Here is a 21790-nt window from a genome sequence, read left to right on the forward strand (position 1 = left end):
ACCTGCTGCCTCCCAAGGCACACATGAGCAAGATCTGAAGTGAAGCAGGCACTGGAACCAGGCACTCTGGTACAGGGTATGACCATCCCAACATCTTCAGTGCTGTGTCATAATGCCCACCCTCTCCTCTCTTAAACATTTTTATGTTCATTTTTTATTTGCAGGGCAGAGAGGAAGAAAACGTAGTTTCTTATTTGTAAGAGGGTAGGGAGAGCAGGAGAAGAAAGTTCAAGTTCCTAAATGCGGCAACAAGCCTTTCACGGAGAAGCCCCCACCTACCCCCCACCCCCGTTAATTTCTGCAAGCACAGGTCACCCTAGGCCAAGAGCGCTGTTGGTCCAGCCATGCTCACACACCTGTGTGCTCCTTGGGCTCGCAGACAAGCCAGTTCCTGCATGCTGACCTCTCCAGACCACACTCTGTCTACACCCCAGGCTCCTGAGTCACTGAGCTCCAGGGTTCCTGGCACACAGAAGGCCTCCTGTCACCTTGGGCAGAGAACCATCTCCTATTTGTCTTCATAGTCTCTTTGGCATTTGGCAACGAGGACACCCAATAAATATTTTCCATATGCCTTCAGGGTGCCAAGTTCTGTCCTAGCAGAGCCGTAAGACAGACAGGTGCCAGCTCCTACTGCAGCTCTATTCCAATGTGAAGCATGCTGTGAAGCTGTTTCCCCAAGGAGGAAACGAGGAAAGGAGGGTGTTGCTTAGATTGAGAGGTTAGGGACACAGCCCTGGAGGACAGGACATTGGTCTCGAGAGAACTGTAAGAAGGAACCATCGGCATGCACAGCCAGAAATGCACCCTCCAATCCTTCATCTCTTCTGGCCCCCTCAGCGCCCAGCTCCGTCCCATGTCCTGGGTGCTTCCACTGCTTCTCACTGCGGTGCTCAGAGGAGGACTGCTGGTATCCCCACGTCCCCCCAAGCTGCTGTGTCGGGGTCTGAGATCTGTCTTCAGAGCAAGCTCAACTGTGGAGACCTGAGGCTACTGGCCTTTGTGAGATGGATTTGCTGAAAAGGAACATTTAATTGTCTGTTATTTAATCAATTACCTCCCTCATTTGCTTCCTGTGAAATACTGGTCTTGAATTCTTTTTAAAGATATATTGATTTATTTGAAAGTCAGAATTACACACAGAGAGAAGGAGAGGCAGAGAGAGAGAGGTCTCCCATTTGCTGGTTCACTCCCCAGTTGGCCACAATGGCCGGAGCTGGGTCGATCTGAAGCCAGGAGCCAGGAGCTTCTTCCAGGTCTCCCATGTGGGTGCAGAGGCTGAAGCACTTGGGCCATCTTCTACCGCTTTCCCAGGCAGAGAGCTGGTTTGGAAGTGGAGCAGCTGGGACTCAAACTGGCTCCCATATGGGATGCTGGCAGCGGCTTTACCGCTACACCACAGTGCTGGCCCCTAGTCTTGAATTTTGGCTAACTGGATGTCTGGGTAACTGGCTTAGAGCATCCCTGAAAGAACCGAAACTCTCTCTGTTCTGGATTCAGAGCTGGGTTCCTACTCCTCCTCTGAACCTCTCACTCAGAGAACGCTTTGCTCACCCCCATCCTTCCACCGCTCTGGGGAAGCAGCAAACTGCCCCCCCCCCACCTTTTAAGATGCATTTATGCATTTATTTATTGGAAAGTCAGAGTTACAGATGGGGTGGGGGTGTCTTCCACTGCTGGTTCACTCCCCAAACAACTGCAACAGCCATAGCTAGGCTGGACTCCTGAGCTGGCCAGGAGCCAGGAGCTCCATCCGGGTCTCTCACATGAGTGGCAGGGCCCCACACACTTGGGCCATCTTTCTCTCCTTTCCCAGGCACATTAGCAGGGAGCTGGATTGGAAATGGAGCAGCCAGGATTTGAACCTGTGCTTATATGGGATGCCAGTGGTGCTGGTAGTGGCTTAACCCACTGCACCACAATGCTGGCCCCACAAACTTTTTGTGAGAATGAAAACAACAACATTCCCAGGGAAAGGAGGGGAGGGAGATATCTGGGAGTGGGGGTAGGGTGGGAGAAGGCAGCAGTTGTCGATGGGAAAGCAAGTGGCCCTGGAGGAGGAGGATGTGGGACAAGCAGAGCTCAAGCTGGAGATCCCCTCTCACCCCGAGCCCCAGAGACAGCCAAGAGGGACGTGAGCCTGGCCTGAGCTGCCCGGCCGGGAGGCGAGGCAAGGCCACCCTCCACCGCATGCGGTTTCCTGCTGCCCAGGAGGAGCGTCAGCTCTGGACACCAAACAGAGGAGGTCATTCTTTGTCCTTGGACCACAGCACAACAGCTGCCACTCTGTCTTCAGGGAGCGCAGGGCCAGGAACTCAGTTGGACGGAATAGAGCGACAGTCAGGAAGGCGAAGGGAGTGACTAATATTCCAGGAAAGCATCCAGCGACTTGTAGAGACGGCGCACAGTCTGCCCCACAGCATTCCACCTTCCCAGGGGCGAGAGGGCCCTTTCGCCTGATGGTGGAAGAAACTGCTTTGTGTGGAGGGGCCTTCTGAGAGATGGCATTGGATTCTGACCCTACCGAACGGGGAGTCTGAGAGAGTGGACAGTCTCAAGGAGCTCCCGGGTCAAAGCTCTCTGTTCTTGGAATGTCCTTGGGAATATTCCAGGTCAGTGTAGCTACATCAACTTCTGGGTATGGCGAGCACACACACACACAAAAGCCTTGAGCACCCTGCTGTGTTTGAGGAATGGTTCACATAAAACACTGCTTGTTTTAAGTAACTGCAAAAGGCAGATTTTAAAAAGTATTCTGGGTCTCTTTTTTTTGAGATCCAAATACATATGGAATTTAGTGTAAAAGTGGCATTTCAAATCAGTAGGAAACAATGAATTATTCAATAAATCCTGTTGGGGTAACTGGATTATCCCATCTGTCAAAAACAAATAATACTTGGGTTCTCAACTTTGCTTCTTAGATCAAAATAAATTCCAGATGGACCAAAGATTTAAATACAAAAAGTGAAGCTAAATCAAGAGACTGAGAAGGCAAAGTCACGACCGGCAGGAAATATTTTCAAAATATATCTCTGAGAAAAAACTGCTATTCAAAATACACAAAGAACTCGTGTAACACCACAATAAGAAAATGAAGAGGGGCTGATGCTGTGGTGCAGTGGGTTAAAGCCCTGGCCTGCAGCAGTGGCATCCCATATGATTGGCAGTTCGAGTCCTGACTACTGTACTTTTTTTTTTTTTTTTTGATAGGCAGAGTGGACAGTGAGAGAGAGAGACAGAGAGAAAGGTCTTCCTTTTGCCGTTGGTTCACTCTCCACTGGCCGCCGCGGCCAGCGCACCGCGCTGATCCGAAGCCAGGAGCCGGGTGCTTCTCCTGGTCTCCCATGGGGTGCAGGGCCCAAGCACTTGGGCCATCCTTCACTGTACTCCCAGGCCACAGCAGAGAGCTGGCCTGGAAGAGGGGCAACAGGGACAGAATCTGGCGCCCCGATTGGGACTAGAACCCAGTGTGCCAGCGCTGCAGGCAGAGGATTAGCCTATTGAGCCGCGGCGCTGGCATCGGCTACTGTACTTTTGATCCAGCTCCCTGCTTATGCACCTGGCAAAGCAGCAGAGGATGGCCCAAGTCCTTGGGCCCCACCTGGAAGAAGCCTGGCCCCTGGCTTCAGATTGGCTAAGCCTAGGCTGTTGTGGCCATTTGGGGAGTGGTTTATCCAGACAATAAAAAGGAAGAAGATATTCAGAATGACATGGCTAGATCTCACAGACATTCAACTTAGTGAAAGACATACATGGTACAAGCCCCCATGATGCTCTGGGGTAGGCAGAACCATCCTAAGGGGAGAGGGAAGAGACCCGTGGCTGCCCAGGGATGAGGGCTGACCATAGAGGGGTTGAAATGCTCTTGGTTACAGTGTTGATTGCTTGGCTAGGGGTATTTGCCAAGGCACATTGAAGCATACACTTGAACACATTTTATTGTACATAAAGAAGGAAACATGGGAGATTTTAAACTGGATATAATTCACTGATGAGGATGTTTTGCCAAAACATGGCACAAACCCAAAATGGCACGAAAGATCAATAAGTTTGATTATAAAAATGAAAATTGTCCATCTGGTAAAGAAATATCGTATGCAAGCAAGAAAACGTGACAGAGGTGGATGTTTACAGGGGTGGGGAACGTCTGGCCCGTGGGCCGTATAAAGCCTGCGACATCATTTGGTCTGGTCCTGCCAGGGCAACCACAGGGGGACTGGAAATTGAGTGCATCTATAGCAGGCTGATTTTAAGTTGATAATTTTGTATGGCCTGTGGATGATGTTATAAATACCGAAATGGCCCTGGGCAGAAAAAAGTGTCCTTACCCTTGTGGGCCTAGCACTTAGGATGCTGGTTGAGACACCTGAAACTAAGAGTGCCTGGCTCTGAGTCCCTTCTGATCCCAGTTCTGGCTTCCTGTTAATAGACATTCTGGGAGGTAACAGATGACAGCTCAAGTACTTGGATCCATGCCACCTGTGTGGGAAACCCGAACTGAATTTCTGGCTTTCAGCTTTGGCCTGGCCCAGCCCTGGCCATTGTAGGGATTGGTGGGGGTGGAGGGGACCAGTGGGTGGGAGCTCTGTCTGTCTCTCTTTCTCACTCTGTGCCTCTTGAAGAAGAAGAAGAAAGAGGAAGAACAGGAAGAAGGAGGAGGAGGAGGAAGGAAAAGAAGGAAAGAGAGAGAGAGAAAGAAAGAAAACAAAACAAGGAACAACCCAAGAAAAATATTCACACTTTGGTTTCTCTTCTTCTTAAAGTGCTCTGAGAGACTGAGACAGGATATAGCTACAGATCTAGGAAGCCCCCCACAGGCCAGGGGAGGAAGGTTAGGATACAGAAGTTTTGAAGACTGCAGATGGCAAGTGGCGTTGGACTGGGTGGAGGCGGGATTGCTGATAGTAGGAGATGTCCCCCTGGAGTATGCAGAGATGCAATGGGACTGAACGCACCCTGTCATGCTTGGCTCTCAGCCTCCTGCGGTGCAGTGGCTGCTGCTTCCATGCTGCTGCCACTGGTGAAATTGACCTCACACACCTGGGTTTAGGGTGGGTATGTAGACCAAGATTAAATCCAAGTGGATTTCTATTCCCTCTTTCCTGCTTCCTGCATCTTGATCAAGACATAGGAAAAAAATCCCTTTCCTCTGAGTCTACCTGGGTTTTCCCAGATCAAGTCTCACAGAGGAAACAACCAGAAAGCCCCCTTTCTGCACCAATCCTCTCCATTGCCTTCCACCTTTCCATATGGAAATCTGGTGTCTGAGTCACCACACCGGGTCCCAGATTAGACACTCTGACCCTGCTGATCACACACATGGCCCTGGACTCCTTTCCCTCATGGCAGCTCTGTCTGGATCCTAAATAAAGATGGCCTGGCTTCCAGGTCAAGGTTGATGGGGTTGGGACAGCATCTTGGCCTGGCTGGATGCTGTGTCCTGTGCAGAGCTGGCTCCCTGGTCTGAGGCCGGGCCATGAGCCCCATGTCAGCTCCTCCGCTCACTCAGTAGTCGCTTGATGACATCCAGGATATCAGGTATTCTTTTTTATTTTCTTTTAAAGGTTTATTTATTTATTTGAAAGGCAGAGGGGAGGGGTTCTTCCATCTGCTGGTTCTCTCCCAGATGGCTGTAATGGCTAGAGCTAGTCCAGGCCACACCAGAGCCAACAACTACATCTGCATCTCTCACACAGGTACAGGAGCCCAAGCACTTGGGCCATCTTCTGCTGCTTTTCCAGGCCATTAGCAGGGAGCTGGATCAGAAGAAGTAGAGCAGCTGGGACTCAAACCAGTGTTCATATGGGCTGCTGGCATTGCCAGCGGCAGCCAAACCTGCTGTGCCACAACGCTGACCCAGGATATCAGGTATTCTTGGGAAGCTGGATCCAAGTAGGTTCCTAGCTCTGAGCTCAGAAAACTATCAGGAAAGTAAGAAAAAAGAAAGATCACATGGCCAAGTACACAAAATATCATGAATTTGTCTGCCTACCAAGTGTTGAATGTTATTTTACTTGTTATGATTTTGTTGGCATTTCAAATTAACTGTTAAAACCCTCCGAGCAGCTAGCAAACAGCAGGGAAGCTATATAACCAGATCAATTCATTTCTTAAAAACAGTGTGAAATTAATCTTATTTCTGCAGAAGAAAACAGACTCCTTCCCTTCAAAATTCTGCTTAAAATGCACCAATCTAATATTAATTCAAAAATGTAATGTAAACAGTTCTTCCTGCAAGGCAGTAGTGGTTGCTATTTAAAAACCCCCTACCCTATGTTTCTTTGCCGCAGCTGACAACATATTTATCAATGTGGAAATTCTTTTGCAATAAGGGAAGAAGCGTTCCTTTCAGGCCTCAGCTGTATGGAATCTGGTGACTGGCTGCAAGTGCTATTTTAGGGCCTTTGTGACATGTATAAATAAATGTCTGTGTTGACAGCTCCAGCTTCTTGTTACCAAACGGGAACAAAATTAGTCCTCATTAAAAAATGAACTTTTATTACCAAGTCCAACCACGGGTTGGTTTGTTTGCACACTCATTCCCTTTATAGTGCTTGCCATTGTGAACGTGAAGGACTTCCATTCTGTAGCACGCTGTGTGCTGGTGGAGGCTCTTGCAGAAGAATAACATGGCAGTACCGCTCTTGGAATAACCTTAACAGTGAGTGAGTCATTCTGTGGGCAATGGATGAAGCCAAGGTCAGGGGCAGCATCCCCATTAGTCATAAATAAGAATGTGTAAAGGTTCCATTGATGGCTTCCAAGAGCTGGTGGAAACTTCAACCCAGGGTCAAGTAGATGAGTGAGCTTGATGTTTTAGGCAGACGCTGGGGCTGCCTTCCCTAGGGTACAGCACCTGGGAAGTAAGGGGTGGCCTGGAGAGTTTGGCCTGTGAAGCCAGCATGGAGAGATCAGTGCCTGGTGTTTGAGCTGATGTCTCTCCAGGATCACGGCAGGCTTAGAGCATGCCTCTGCTTTAGGGGAAGTGACAGCCTCTGTCATGGTCTCTTTTTGTCCTTCTGCTGAGCATGCTTGGTTTTAGGCTTGCAGGTAAATACACACAGAGGCGTGGTTCAGACATGGCCAGAAGGAAAATGTACTGCCCTGCTGGTCCTGGCACTGCTCTGTAAATCCCCGTGCCCTGAGGATCTCAGTCCCCATTAGGGCTCCCTTTGCAAGCCTCCCCTTAACACACAGGACCTGGCTGCCTGCTGCCTTCCTCTTCTCCCCAGCAAGACGCCCACCTCTGTGGTGTTGTAACATCAGAAGGTGATCTGATAGGTGAATTTCCACCAGCCAGTGTGCAGCAACTCCACTCTGTTGCTCAATGGCAAGGCTTGCAGGTGTGGTAGTTTGATTAGCAGGCCAGGTCAGCAGGAGAGGCATCTAGGAGTGGAGTACCCCTGCCAAGGATGGTGACACCTGCCCCTGCCAACAATGGTGGCAAGAGGTCTCGAGCACACAGATCCGGGTTTGGGTCCTGGCTCCCCTATTTACCAGCTATGAAACCTTAGCCAAGTCTTGTCAGTATCTTTGAGCTTTACTCATACTTTCCTCTTCTCTTCCAACCCTTAGAGGATTGTTGGAAAGAACAGGTGAGTGTGACAATGTCAAAGAGACACTTGGGCATTTGGCCAACATTTTAACTAGCCTTGCAAGGACTAGCCTTGTCGAGGTTGAGGATTGGAGCTTGGGGTGTTGTGAGTGAGCTGAAATAATCTCACTGGTATATAAGGGTCAGGTTGGAGATAAATTCCAGGTACAATTGAACCCTGTGGTGCCCCCACGCCCAGCCCTGCCTCCCTATCCTACATGGCCTCAGCGTCTGCCAGCTGGACTCAGGCACTTCTCAGCGGCTCCTCCAGGCTGAGCACTGTGTGTTCCTGGAGGAACAAAGGTCAAGAAGCAAGGAAGTGAGATCTGCACTCTGTTCCCTTTGTCAGAGAAGTGGCTGGGGAAAGCCTTGGCTCTGTGCGTCTGGGACATTTGCAAAGAGGATTTGTGAATAAATAACTTGGTGTCAATGTCAGTCCCAGAAGAGGCCCCTAAAAGGCCACTGTGTGGGAGACCCTTGCTGGTTTGCCTTAAGATTAGGGATGCCGGGACCAGCGCTGTGGTATAGTGGGTAAAGCTGCCGCCTGTAATGTTGGCATCTCTTATGGGCACTGCTTCGAGTGCTGGCGGCTCCACTTCCAATTCAGTTCTCTGCTATGGCCTGGAAAAGCAGTAGAAGATGACCCAAGTGCTTGGGTCCCTATACCCATGTGGGAGACCTGGAAGAAGTTTCTGGCTCCTGGCTTGGATGGGCCCAGCTCCAGCTGTTGCAGTCATTTGAGGGGATGAACCATCTGATGGAAGACCTCTCTCAGTCTTCCTCTGTCTGCCTCTGCTTCTCTGTAATTCTGCCTTTCAAATAAATCAATCTTAAAAATAAAAAGATTAGGGATACATTCCTGATAGCTTTCTTAACTTCTTCTTATGTTGCATAAGAAGTTGCATCTGCAACTACTGAGAACATAATCACACAGGGAAACCAAGGGAAGGGTCTGTATCAGACAGAGGGAGATGTTTCAGTAGAGATGTGCTATAGACAGCTGGATGGTCCTGCCAAGGAAGAGAGAAATGCAGAAGCCACCAGCCACGTGGCGCTAGGTGAGGCTATGGTTGTTGCTAAGCTCTTCCAGAAAGTATGCTGGCAGGGAGGAGGGACCCTGGCATCTAGTGGTACATCCAAGGCAGGGCAATGATGACCATTGGCAGAAATTAAGGGAGCATTGTTTGTAGATAGTTTTAAAAAGGTAATAAAAGGAATTAAAAGTGGATCTGTCTTTTATTATCACCAGTGTGGGTGATTCTAAACAACGTCAGGGATGAAATTCTCGTGTCTGCTGGAGTGGGCAGCTCCCATGGCCCACTTGTTGGCCACCACTTATCTCTCCTTGCATTTGTTCACCTCGTGCTTGAAGAGTGGCTTTCATGGGAGGGGCATTGTGGTTGGGCTTGAATGCCCATATCCTCTATCAGAAGTGTGCTGGTGGGGCCAGCGCTGTGGTGCAGTGGGTTAACGCCCTGGCCTGATGCACCGGCATCCCATAAGGGCGCCGGTTCAGGCTGCTCCACTTCCCATCCAGCTCTCTGCTATGACCTGGGAAAGCAGTAGAAGATGGCCCAAGTCCTTGGGCCCCTGCTCCCGCATGGGAGACCCAGAAGAAGTTCCTGACTCCTGGCTTCGGATCAGCACAGCTCCAGTGGTTGCAGCCAATTGGGGAGCGAACCATCGGATGGAAGACCTATCTCTGCCTCTCCTCTCTTTGTGTAACTCTGACTTTCAACATAAATAAATCTTTAAAAAAAAAAAAAAAGAAGTATGCTGGTTCGTTTTAGTGCCAGTTTGAGCCCCAGCTGCTCTATGCTTTTTTTTTTTTTTTTATTTTTTGACAGGCAGAGTGGACAGTGAGAGAGAGAGACAGAGAGAAAGGTCTTCCTTTGCCGTTGGTTCACCCTCCAATGGCCGCCGCGGCCGGCGCGATGCGGCCGGCGCACCGCGCTGATCCGATGGCAGGAGCCAGGAGCCAGGTGCTTTTCCTGGTCTCCCATGGGGTGCAGGGCCCAAGCACCTGGGCCATCCTCCACTGCACTCCCTGGCCACAGCAGAGGGCTGGCCTGGAAGAGGGGCAACCGGGACAGAATCCGGCGCCCCAACCGGGACTAGAACCCGGTGTGCCGGCGCCGCTAGGCGGAGGATTAGCCTAGTGAGCCGCGGCGCCGGCCTGCTCTATGCTTTTGATCTGGCTTCCTATTAATGTGTCTGGGGACAGCAGGTGACATCCCATGTGCTTCAGTCCTCCACGTGCACAAGGGAGACCTGGATACATTTCCTGGTACCTGGCTTCAGTCTGGCCCAGCCCCGGATGGGGGAGGCATTTGGGGAGTGAACAAGAAGATAACAGATCTCTTTCTCCCTCTGTGTGTCTCCACTCCCTCACTCCACCCATCACTCTGCCTTTCAAAGGAATAATCTTCTAAACATTGAGTTTCTTTTTTAAAAGTTTGTTTGTTTGTTTGTTTGTTTTATTTGAGAGGGAGAGAGAGAGAAGTGAGAGAGACAGAGGGCTCTCATCTACTGGTTCATTCCCCAAATGCCTGCAACAGCTGGGGCTGAGCCAGGATGAAGCCAGGAGCTGGGAACTCCATGCAGATCTCCCATGGGCGTGGCAGGGGGCCAGTTACTTGAGCCATCACCTGCTGCCTCCCAGAACATACATCAGTAGGAAGTTAGAAGCAGAGCCGGGACTTGAACCCAGGCACTCTGACATGGGATGAAGGTGTCCAAAATGACATCTTAACCGCTAGGCCAGAGAATGACATCCTGAATGGCACACCTCTCTCCAGGTGACCTCCTATCATCACTGGGACAGGGGTTGTCTGAGGTGCTGTTGTCTGAGGTGTCTGTGAAATGGTGACCTCAGGAAGAGACTTTTTTTTTTTTTTTGGACAGGCAGAATGGATAGTGAGAGAGAGAGAGAGAGGCAGAGAGAAAGGTCTTCCTTTTGCTGTTGGTTCACCCTCCAATGGCTGCTGCGGCCGGCGCGCTGCAGCCGGCGCATCACGCTGATCCGAAAGCAGGAGCCAGGTACTTCCTCCTGGTCTCCCATGCGGGTGCAGGGCCCAAGTACTTGGACCATCCTCCACTGCCTTCCCGGGCCACAGCAGAGAGCTGGCCTGGAAGAGGGGCAACCGGGACAGAATCCGGCGCCCTGACCGGGACTAGAACCCGGTGTGTCGGCGCCGCAAGGCGGAGGATTAGCCTAGTGAGCCGCGGCACCGGCCAGGAAGAGATTTCTACACATGTCAGTTGAGCACCTGGATCCAACCATACTTGAGGACTTCCCTAAGAGGGTCAATTGCAGAAGACACCAAATTCCCTTCATTTTTTAGAGTTTGAATTGGGATTTGGGTTCTTCTTCCCTGCAACAGAAAGAAGTCTAGTTCTATTAGTACCAAAGCAACAGCTAGAAGGACAGGAACCCCCAGAAGTGTTTGGGTGCAACCCCAGTGGGTGTTCTTATTTTCACCCATTGGCTGGGTGACAGCCTGTGGTTTCTAGGCTTTTTTCTGACCTTGCTGACCCCTGTCATCATTAAGCAAACAAACACACTGCCAGGTCACAGAGACACCTTTCTGTACACAGCAGGACTCGGTAGAAAGAGCCTGGACCCCATCCAAGCCAATTATTTACAGATGTTCCCAAAGCACAGAGTTATAGGACACGCACCGTGAGGGCAGCTCTTGAGTGAAATGCTGGAATGTTAGAGACGGAAATTCCTGACCTAGCGGAATCTGAATCTGCAGTGAAAACAGATTCATTGCATGGGCTTCGTGTGAGACCTGGACCCACACCTTTCACGTGAGAGATTGAAGGTCACATTTTAGAAACTGGCAGAGGAAACTGTTAAGGGGCTTTGCATTCATTCTACGGGGCCAGAGTTTTGGGTCTGGTGGATAATACCCCTGCTTCCCACACTGGAGTGCCTGGGTTTGATTCCCTGCTCCGGCTCATGAGTCCTGCTTCCTGTCAAGGCAGACTCTGGGAGGCAGTGATGATGGCTCAGATAATCGTGTCCTTGGATCATATTTCCAGCTCCTGACTTTGACCTCTGCCCAGCCCCAGCCTTTTGGGGGCATTTGGGGAAGTGAATCAGAGAGTGGGAGATCTGTCTTTCTCTCCGTCTTGTGAATAATAATAAACAAAATTGCCCTGGGTCCAACACTAACTGGTAGTTGACTCAACGGCTAAAAAGCATTTCATTATATTCCCAAACAGACGCTCACTAGAGGAGGGTGATCCTTTCAGCAGCTTCGGCCTAAGATCCCATAAGTAGAGTGTATTTGTGGATGATGCTGGCATCACTCGGGATTCAACCAGTGAAACAGAACAAGCAAGAGTATCTGTTGAGAGACTTATAGTGAGGACTTTTTTTTTTTAATTTTTTTTTTTTTGACAGGCAGAGTGGACAGTGAGAGAGAGAGAGACAGAGAGAAAGATCTTCCTTTTTTCCATTGGTTCACCCCTCAATGGCCACTGCAGCCGGCGCTGCGGCCGGTGCACAGCTCTGATCTGAAGCCAGGAGCCAGGTGCCTCCTCCTGGTCTCCCATGGGGTGCAGGGCCCAGGCACTGGGGTCATCCTCCACTGCACTCCCTGGCCATAGCAGAGAGCTGGCCTGGAAGAGGGGCAACTGGGACAGAATCCGGTGCCCCGACCGGGACTAGAACCCGGTGTGCTGGCGCCGCAAGGCGGAGAATTAGCCTATTGAGCCGCAGTGCTGGCCGAGGACTTTCTTAACCTGAGTCCTCCTGGGGTTTGCTAGGCTGTCAGGAAGAGCAGCTCAGGCACAAGGTGAAGCTGCCGTCCAATGGCAGAATGTCTTCCTTAGGGAAGCCTCGGCTCTCCCTGAAGATCCTGAGATGGAATCGATCAGCCCCACCCGGATTCTTTAGGGTCATCTCCCTTACTTAAGTTCAGCTCTGCACTTCAGTCACATGAGAATACGTTGATTGGTATTTGGTAGATGCGGCTTGTCCTGCAAGGCTGCACTGTCAAGGAGAGCAGAGCGACAGTGTCCGTCCCACAGAAAGAACTGGAGACAAGTTTCAGTGAACATGTCCGTCTTTATTCACAGCCACGCACACTTTTAAAGGGCAGGGAGAGGGGCGTAACTAATTAAAGGCAACAGCAATACTACAGGACAGAACCAACACTGGCGCCAATATGCCCCTCCAATCAGCTTGAAGATCACAGAGCTAGGGCAGCTTTCCAGGTTGGGCCTGGGCCACACCCAGAGCAGTTTACCTGATTGGCAGAAGGAGGGGTGGGGAGAAATGTGCCTGGGGGTCCCGCTGCCTGCCGGCAGTCAGGCTAACTGCATGGGCTAGGCAGGCAGCCTCATGGGATTGCCCACAGGTAGTGTCACTGGGGACTGTAGCCCAGGCAAGTGCATCCTATAACTGGCCAGCAAACTCCTAAACTGACATCTGCAACCCCAACCTCCTTGCTGAGCTCAGATCTGAATATCACACTGCTACCCAATATGACCATGAGAGTCTCAAACTCCACACCGAACTTACTTTTGATTACTCCTGCCCATACACTCACCTGTTCTTTTATGTCTTTTCCATTCCTGTAACTGGCACCACCACTGACTTAAGTTAAAAAAAAAAATCTCAGGGGTGGGAGCAGACACTTAGCCTAGTAGGTAAGATGCTCGTGTCCCATACTGGAGGACTGATGCTTGCTACTTGCTCCAGCTCCTCCTGACTCCAGCTTCCTGCCAGTGCAGACCCTGGCAGGCAGCAGTGACGCCTAACAACTGGCCTTCTGCCACCCATGTAGGAGTCCTGGATTGAATTCCTGGCTCCTGGCTTCTGTCCTGGAATTGCAGGCATTTGGGTAATGGAGCAGTGGATTGAAGCGTTCTGCTCCATCTCATTCTCAAATAAATAAATAATAATGATTTTAAAAAAGAACACCTCAGTCCTGTTTGGTTCTCTGTGTCTCACTTCTCCAGCTATAAGCAAGTGCTAACGTCTCTAGTTCCCCAGTAGGTTTCAGCCAGGCACTCCTCCCCGTCTCTGCTGTCTGCTCCCCGGCCCAGGCTCCCTCATCTGTAGCTTGGATGACTCCCAAAGCCATTTAACCGGTCTCTATTGCTAGCTAACATGCTTGCCTCACTCTCCTCCTCACTCCACCCATTCACTAGAATGAAGCCTTTAAAGCATGACCTGGATTTCCTCACTTCCTGTATTTGAAACTCGTCAGTGACTTCCCATTGCTCTTAGATTAGAGTGTAAACTTCCTACCTCGGTGGAGTGTGAATTTATTGTGATAACTGATCGCAGGGGTGGACATCGTGACACAGCAGGTTAAAGCTGTTGTTGGGATGCTTGCATTGTAGAGTACCTGGGATTAAGTCCTGAACCTGCTTCCAATCCAGCTTCCTACTAATGTGCCTGGGAGGCAGCAGGTGGAGACCTGAGTACTTTGGCCCCTGACATCCATGCGGGAGACCTGCATGGAGTTCTAGGCTTCTGGCTTTGGTCTGGCCTAGCCTTGGCTGTTGTAGGCATTTGGGGAGTAAGCCGGTGGATTAGACATCTCTCTCTGCCTCTGTTTCTCTCTCTATGTCTTCCCTTCTCATGGCCATTCTGGCATCCAGATAAGTAAAATAAAACCTAAATAAAGAACTGATCACAGGATGTCCCTGTGCAATGTGACCGCCAGTCTGCCCGTGAAGAGCAGTAGTCTATTGCCCTCTCTTGAATCAAGGTTGGCCTTGTAATTTGTGGCAGCCAACAGAATGCAGTACAAGTGACGTTATTTGTCCCTTACAGCTAAGTTGTAGGATGTCATGCAGCTTCCACTTTTGTCTTCTTGTAACCAACAGGTGAGCAGCCTGGTAGCCTACTGGGGGATGACAAAGACCTGCTCTTCTAGCCAATAACCACAGCCACCATTCGTGCATTTGAAGCTGCTTCAGGGCACACGGTCTGGGCAGAGCCACCCGATGAAGGCAGCCACATGAAGGCGAGTGGGGAAGATTGGTAGTTTGCCTGCTGGCTCCAGCTCAAGTTGTTGCCCCACAAAACTGTGAGCAAGTGCAATGGCTGTTGTTGTAAGTCACTGGTTTTGGGTTGCTTTGTTACACAGCTGTGAATAATGCACACCACTCGCCTACAGGCTTCCTCGTGCATGGCCAGCTTACCTGCTGCTAGCCCTTCCCTGATCTTTCTGCTGCACTGCTTCATTTTTGTTGGTCCTGGAATATTCCAGACCCTTTCCTGCCTCCAGGCCTTTGCCTCCTGTGGCAATTCTGTGCAAGGTTTGTCTTCACTTCTCAGTGCAAGTTAAAACACCACCAGCCTAAGTTCAACTACCACAGAGAAGTCTTCACCACCACCTCTCTCCCTGAAGTTCCTCCGCCAGTTACTCATATCATTGTTAGGATTTCTTCTCTTCTTCCAGTTTGCAATCACCTTATTCCTTCATTGGTCTACCTGTTGTATTTATTTATTTATTTATTTTAAAATACCATGGAATTCTTTTTTTTAAAAAAAGATTTTATTTATTTGAGAAGTAGAGTTACAGGCAGTGAGAGGGAGAGACAGAAAGAGGTCTTTCATCTGCTGGTTCCACTCCCCAGATGGCCGCAATGGCCAGATCTGCATTGATCCGAAGCCAGGAGACAGGAGCTTCTTCCAGGTCTCCCACACGGGTGCAGGGACCCAAGGACTTGAGCCATCTTCTACCGCTTTTCCAGGCCATAGCAGAGAGCTGGATTGGAAGAGGAGCAGCCGGGACTCCAACCGGCACCCATATGGGATGCTGGTGCTGTAGGTGGAGGATTAACTTACTGCGCCACAGTGCTGGCCCCTGGTCTACCTGTTTTATAAGAACATAGAACTACAGGGGCAATGAATTGATCTGGCTCCTTACTATTATATCCCCAAGACCTCGCTCATTGTAGGTGTCCAGTATGGTTCTCTACCTCTATGTTGAAGGAATGGAAGGACCTCTTTTTTTTTTTTTTTTTTGGACAGGCAGAGTGGACAGTGAGAGAGAGAGACAGAGAGAAAGGTCTTCCTTTTTGCCGATGGTTCACCCTCCAATGGCCACCGCGGTTGGTGCCCTGCAGCCGGCACATCGCGCTGATCTGAAGCCAGGAGCCAGGTGCTTCTCCTGGTCTCCCATGCAGGTGCAGGGCCCAAGGTGGGCCATCCTCCACTGCACTCCCTGGCCACAGCAGAGAGCTGGCCTGGAAGAAGAGCAACCGGGACAGAATCCAGCACCCCGACCGGGACTAGAACCCAGTGTGCCAGCAGCGCAGGCGGAGGATTAGCCTATTGAGCCATGGTGCCGACCAAGGACCTCTTTATGGTGGCAGCCTAGGATCCTGTTCCAGCCTTTGAAGAACCACCCTGTAGCTTTCTTAGACATAATATTAACCAGGGCAGGCCTGAAAGTTATGAAAATGAGACGCTGACCCTCAGTTTGTGTAAGAGAGGTCTTGATGCTTCCTCCGTGCCGCGTGCCTCTCTCACGGGGCCTCTTCTTAGGGCTGCCTTGTTGCTGCTCTAGGCTGCATCAGCTGCTTCAAGGCCAGTCAAGACCAGGATGTGGCCTGCACTGGGGCCACGGCGGAGATGCTCGTGTCTGTGATTTCCAAAGGAAGAGACCACTAAGGAAAGTAGGAGACAGAGGCTCCACCTGGAGTTGCTTTTTCCAGGTTCTTGATGGAGGTTCTTGGATTTTCTCTTTCACTGCACAATTTCAGGTTCTAGAGATATCCTGCAGCAAATGTACCGTGTGAGACCTAACACCCCCAGTGGTTTCTGGGGCAGACATTAGTCTTTCTGCTGTGATTTGTTACACAGAAGTGGAATAAATAAATATCATGAGTATCTTCCAATTGGTTCAGATCAAGTTTTTCTGGGGAAAAAATGGAACAAAACTTTTTGTTGTTGTTTTTTGGTCTTTTCAGAACGTTTTGGATTTCAGACCAATGGCAAGGGATCTGGACCTGTAGTGTGCAGTAGGTAGTGCCTTGGAGCGGGCCTACAAAGATGGAATGCACAGAGGCCTGAGCACAGAGCTGGGGGTGGCAGGCACTCACTGAAAGTTAGCTGCTGTTATTGCACATATTGGGAAATAGGGTGTTTGGTCAGATGCAGCTATCATAACAAAATACCACAGACAGTTGATTTTAGCAACAGATATTTATTTTCTCATAGGTCTGAAGGATATAAAGTCCAAGATCAAGGTATTGGCAAAGTAGGTTTCTGGTGAGAGTGGGCGTAGGGAGGAGTAGAGGAGGGAGAGCCCTCTGGAATCTCTTCTTATAAGGGTACTAATCCTAGAGCTCCCCATTTTCGTGGCTTCATCCCCACCTAATTGCCTCCTAACGGCTTTATCTCCAAATGCCATGACATTATGATTATGGTTTCAATGTATGATTTTTAGTGGACATAGTTTAGTTCATGGCATAGCACTCCCTCCTTCCCTCTAATGAGTTCATCCTTCCTCACTGGCCATCCTTGATGTCTTGTGGCTCCTAAGCCAGTCATGGTCTTGTACCCTGGTTATCCTTTGTACAGGCTCTCCCTGCCTGTTATCTTCTTTGTGGAGTCATCCTTATTTTCAAGCTTTTCATTTTCCACTCTTCCAGCAACCCCATATGTTCCTACAGATCTCTCCAACATTCCCTCTACTACAGGACTCAGGATTTTGTGCTTACAATGTGAGAGAGAGAGAGAGAGAGAGAGAGAGATCCCTTCTATCCACTGGTTCATTCCCCAAACTGCTGCAATGGTCAGGGCTGAACCAGGCTGAAGCCAAGAGCCAGCAGCTTCTTCTGGGTCTCCTAAGTGGGTGGCAGGGGCCCAAGCACTTGGGTCATCTTCTGTTGCTTTCCCAGGCCCTTAGCAAGGAGATGGATAAGAGTGGAACAGCAAGGACCTGAACTGGCACCCATATGGGATGTTGGCATTGCAGGCAGCAGCTTAACTTGCTATGCCACAACACCAGCACCAGATCTTTCTCTCTCTGCCTTTCAACTAAAAGTGAAAATAAATAAATAAATAAAATCTAAATGCCTATTTAAAAATATTTTATCATTTGCTTATGCAAAAACCAGCAGAAATCTTAAATTCTAAGAAGAAAATGCCATGTGTTTATCAGCTTTTTTGGAAAGAGCTGTGGGAAGGGCTGCAAATGAAAGGGGTGAATAATGGGTAACTTTGTCCCAAATGTGCATCTCAACACTTTTCACCGCGAGAAATGAACACAATCACTGCAGGGCGTCAAGACATGTAGCTTATTTATTATACTGGGTTGAGAGAATCATAGTTTCCTTTTAGCCTCTGAGCAAAAGGTGCTGTATTCTAGCACACAAGAAAATTCAAAGAAGCCACTGGACAGATGGTACTCCACTGGGCATGGGTTCTCTGCTTACTGGGCTGATGGAAACAAAGGAGTTGGGAAAGGGTTGGGCGAGTTTCGGATGATCCTCTCTCAGACTTAATGTTTGTGACTGTTCTGGGTTCCAGGAGCCAGACCTGCCTGGACCCTCCCTCCTGGCTCCTTGGCCCTCTTGTGTCAGGTGGGGTCCGGCCAGTGGTGAACACCAGCACATGACTGCAAGGTGGGAAGAGAGAGTCAGGGTAATCACCACCTGTTTGTTCTTTCCCCACTATGATCTGTTCCCTTATGGACCAGCAGCACCTGTATCATCCATTTATTGTTAATGCAAGTTCTGGGGCCGGTGTTGTGGTGTAGGGGGTAAAGTAGCTTCCTGGGATACCACTTCCAATCCAGCTCCCTGCTAATGGTCTGCGAAAAACAGCGGAAGACGGACCAAGTATCTGGAAACCATGTGGCACACCGGAATGAAGCTTGTGACTTTGGTCTGGCCATTGCTGCTATCTGGGGAATGAACCAGCCAATGGAAGACCTTTCTCTCTCTCCCTGTCTCTGTCTCTCTCTCTTTGTAACTCTGACTTTCAAATAAATAAATAAATAAATAAATAACTTTTTTAAAAAATTCAAGATCCTGGTCTGATCCAGAATCTATTGAGGCCTCCAGTGGGTGCTCCCTGAAGTCTGAGTACCGATGTAGGATCACTCCCTGGGGGAGAATCACTCCCTGGGGACAGCCCCTCCTCCCTGCAGACCCTCCTCGCTTTCTCTGGACTCCAGTCTCTCCACTTCTTCCTTTTGTCCCTGCAAGTCTTAGGGTAGAAAGGGTCTGACAGTACTGCCAGCTCTTAGGTAGCTCACAGATCTTCATTGGTTGCCTTTTCCCCACCTGTAAGCACCTCTATTGAAGTCTTTTCAGCTGAATCCTTTGCGTGCTGTCTGTCTCCTGCTGGGAGTCTTATTGACATACAGAGGCCCCAACTGTGGACCAAGTAGTCAGGGTGAGGAGCAGCATGGTAGGAGTAGGAAACACACAGGTCCAGATGGGTTCCCCCTGAGTTTTTCTTTTTTTTATTTCTTTTTCTTTAAATTTTTTATTTGAAAGACAGAGTTACAGAGAGGCAGAGACAGAGAGAGAGAGAGAGAGGTCATCCATCCGCTGGTTCACTCCCCAGATGGCCGCAACGGCTGGAGCTGCACCGATCTGAAGCCAGGAGCTTCTTCCTGGTCTCCCATGTGGTGCAGGGGCCCAAGGACTTAGGCCATCTTCTACTGCTTTCCCAGGCCATAGCAGAGAGCTGGATTGGAAGAGGAGCAGCTGGGACTAGAACCGGCATCCCATATGGCAGGCCAGGGCTTTAACCCACTGCGCCACAGCGCCGGACCCCTGAGTTTTTCTGACCTGATACTGTGCCCCAACCCCTGTAACAGGCAGATTCTTCTTCCTGGTCAGGGAAACTCCTTGGAAATCCTGCCCCTGATGTCACCATATAGATACCCCTCTGCCATCCAGACCCTGTGAGATGGCAGCCTGCAGGAAGGGCATGGGGGTGGGGTGGGGGAGGGACTGCTATGCCACTCGGAAGCTGTGTGATTTTGGACAAGTTGCACAGCCTCTCTGCACCTCAGGTTCCTCATCCATGAGCAAGGAGATGAACACCTACTGTGTGTGTATTTGGAGGGTCACACAAGATGTTGGATGTGGAGCACCTAGAACAACTTCAGATACAGAGTAGGAGCTCCTTAAACCCAAGAGCCTTTGCCTTCTCCACAAATGCAGGACAGGGGAAAGAAAGCCAAGTGAACCCGGTCAAACTTCTAGAACAGATGTTGCTCTGGGACCATAACATCCCCAAGGAAAAGGTACGTCTGCATGCTGGAATCCTCTGGAAGCCGTGAGGGCTTTTATAAGCCCTGTAGGAACCTAGTTCTTGGGCTTCAAAAAGAAGAGGCAGGGCTGGCCAATACAGATACAGTTTGCTGGCTGTTTTTTGGTTTTAAGATTTATTTATTTATTTGAAAGCCAGAATGACAGAGAGGGCGGGAGGGGCGGGGAGGGAGGGAGAGAGGGACAGAAAGAGAGAGAGAGAATGGATCTTCCATCTGGTAGTTTACACCCTAAATAGCCACAACAGCCAGGGTTGGGCCAGGCTGAAGCTAGGAGCAAGGAATTCCATTTGGGTTTCTCACATGAGTGGCAGGGGCCCAAACACTTGGGCCATCTTTCACTGCTTTTTGCAAGGCATTAGCAGGCAGCTGGATTGGAAATGGAGCAGCTGGGACATGAATCAGCACCCATATGAAATTCTGGTGTCGTAGGTGGTGGCTTAACCTGCTGCACCACAGCACTGCCAGCCTTGGTGGTCTTTTACATTCCTGTTAATGTGCACCCTGGGTGCCACCCACTTTGGAGACCTGCATGGAATTCTGTGCTCCTGGCTTAGATCTGAAACAGCCCCACTTATGAAGGGTGTTTGAGGAGTCAAACAGTAGGTGGGAGACCTTTCTGTCTCTCTGCCTTTTGGATAGCTAGGTAGCTAACTAAAGTAGGTAAGTTATGCTCTGGGGCTTGGTCCCTGTGTGTCCCCTCCCTCTCTGACCTCCTGGTAGCCAGAGGAATGTAGTACCTGAGGAATCCCTTGAGGTGGAGTGAATTAGCAGCATTTAAACAAATTTTTTCTTTTCTTGTTTTCTGAGAGAGAGAGAGAGAGAGAGAGAGAGAATCTTCATCAGTTGGTTCACTCCCCAGATTGCTGCAATGGTTGGGCTGGGCCAGGTGGAAGCCAGGAGCCTAGAATTCCACTGCTTTCCCAGATGTATTAACAGGGACCTGGATTGGAAGCAGAGAAGCTAGGACTCGAACTGGTGCTCTAATCTGGGATGCCGGCATTGGAGGCGGTGGCTTAGCTCCCTGAGTCACACTGCCAACACCCACCGGCTGGTTCTAAAGTAACTTCGCACCCTCGGCTCTCTCTGCAGCAGTCGTCACTCTTCCTGGGCTGTCACTCCCTCTGCCCAGACACTTCCCGAGGATCCGTTCTCCAGCCCCAGCTGCTCCCGAGAGAGTTCACTGCCCCTCTCCTAGGCTTGCCCAGTCCCCCGGCACTTCTCTGGTGCCACCATTGCCACAGGTGTGGGGGCCTGGCGCCAGGGGGGCCTCAGTAGCCACAGAGACGAGCAGTGCCTTCACATGCACCCCTGGGAGAGGACTCGCCTCGGGTCTGCTCGTCCCCAAGTCCCCTAGCAAAGAACTCGCACATAGATTCTCCTCTCAGATGCTGGCTGAGTGTTGCACCTGTGGGGTTCCAGAATGGGTGCTGGAGATGCAGGGGATGCAGGAGATGCAGGGGTCAAACAATGCTCTCCTGGTGCTGCAGGCTGAGCAGGTGGACGGCTGTGTGCCCAGATCCCAGGCCCAACAGAGGGCTGTGAAGGCAGGCTGACTGCCAGTGAGCATCAGAGAGATCTGGAGGCACGAACGCAGGGGTGCTCTGTCCCTTTCCTGCCTAGAATTGTCTTCCCAGCAGTGAGAGCTTGTTCCCAACGTGGTGATAGTTCCCAACATGGTGATAGCTGCCAGGCCCGGGGTGGCCCCACTCTGCCGTCCCTTTGCTTACCTTGTCTATGGGTCTCCGTCTTGCTTCACAGAGTCTTTTTTTTTTTTTTTTTTTTTGACAGGCAGAGTGGACAGTGAGAGAGAGAGACAGAGAGAAAGGTCTTCCTTCCGTTGGTTCACCCTTCAGTGGCCGCTACAGCCAGTGCTGCACTGATCTGAAGCCAGGAGCCAGGTGCTTCTCCTGGTCTCCCATGGGGTGCAGGG

The 21790-nt window shown here is 50.3% G+C and overlaps 1 pseudogene; it reads left to right on the forward strand.

The window, feature by feature from the left end:
• The first annotated feature begins 2033 nt into the window (after positions 1 to 2033).
• LOC149127143 (large ribosomal subunit protein uL10 pseudogene) overlaps positions 2034 to 21790 on the forward strand; it is a 32424-nt pseudogene continuing 12667 nt past the window's right edge.

The sequence above is a fragment of the Oryctolagus cuniculus genome, chromosome 4, assembly GCF_051225735.1.
Source record: "Oryctolagus cuniculus isolate XC-2025 breed Fujian yellow rabbit chromosome 4, ASM5122573v1, whole genome shotgun sequence".
Lineage (NCBI taxonomy): Eukaryota > Metazoa > Chordata > Mammalia > Lagomorpha > Leporidae > Oryctolagus > Oryctolagus cuniculus.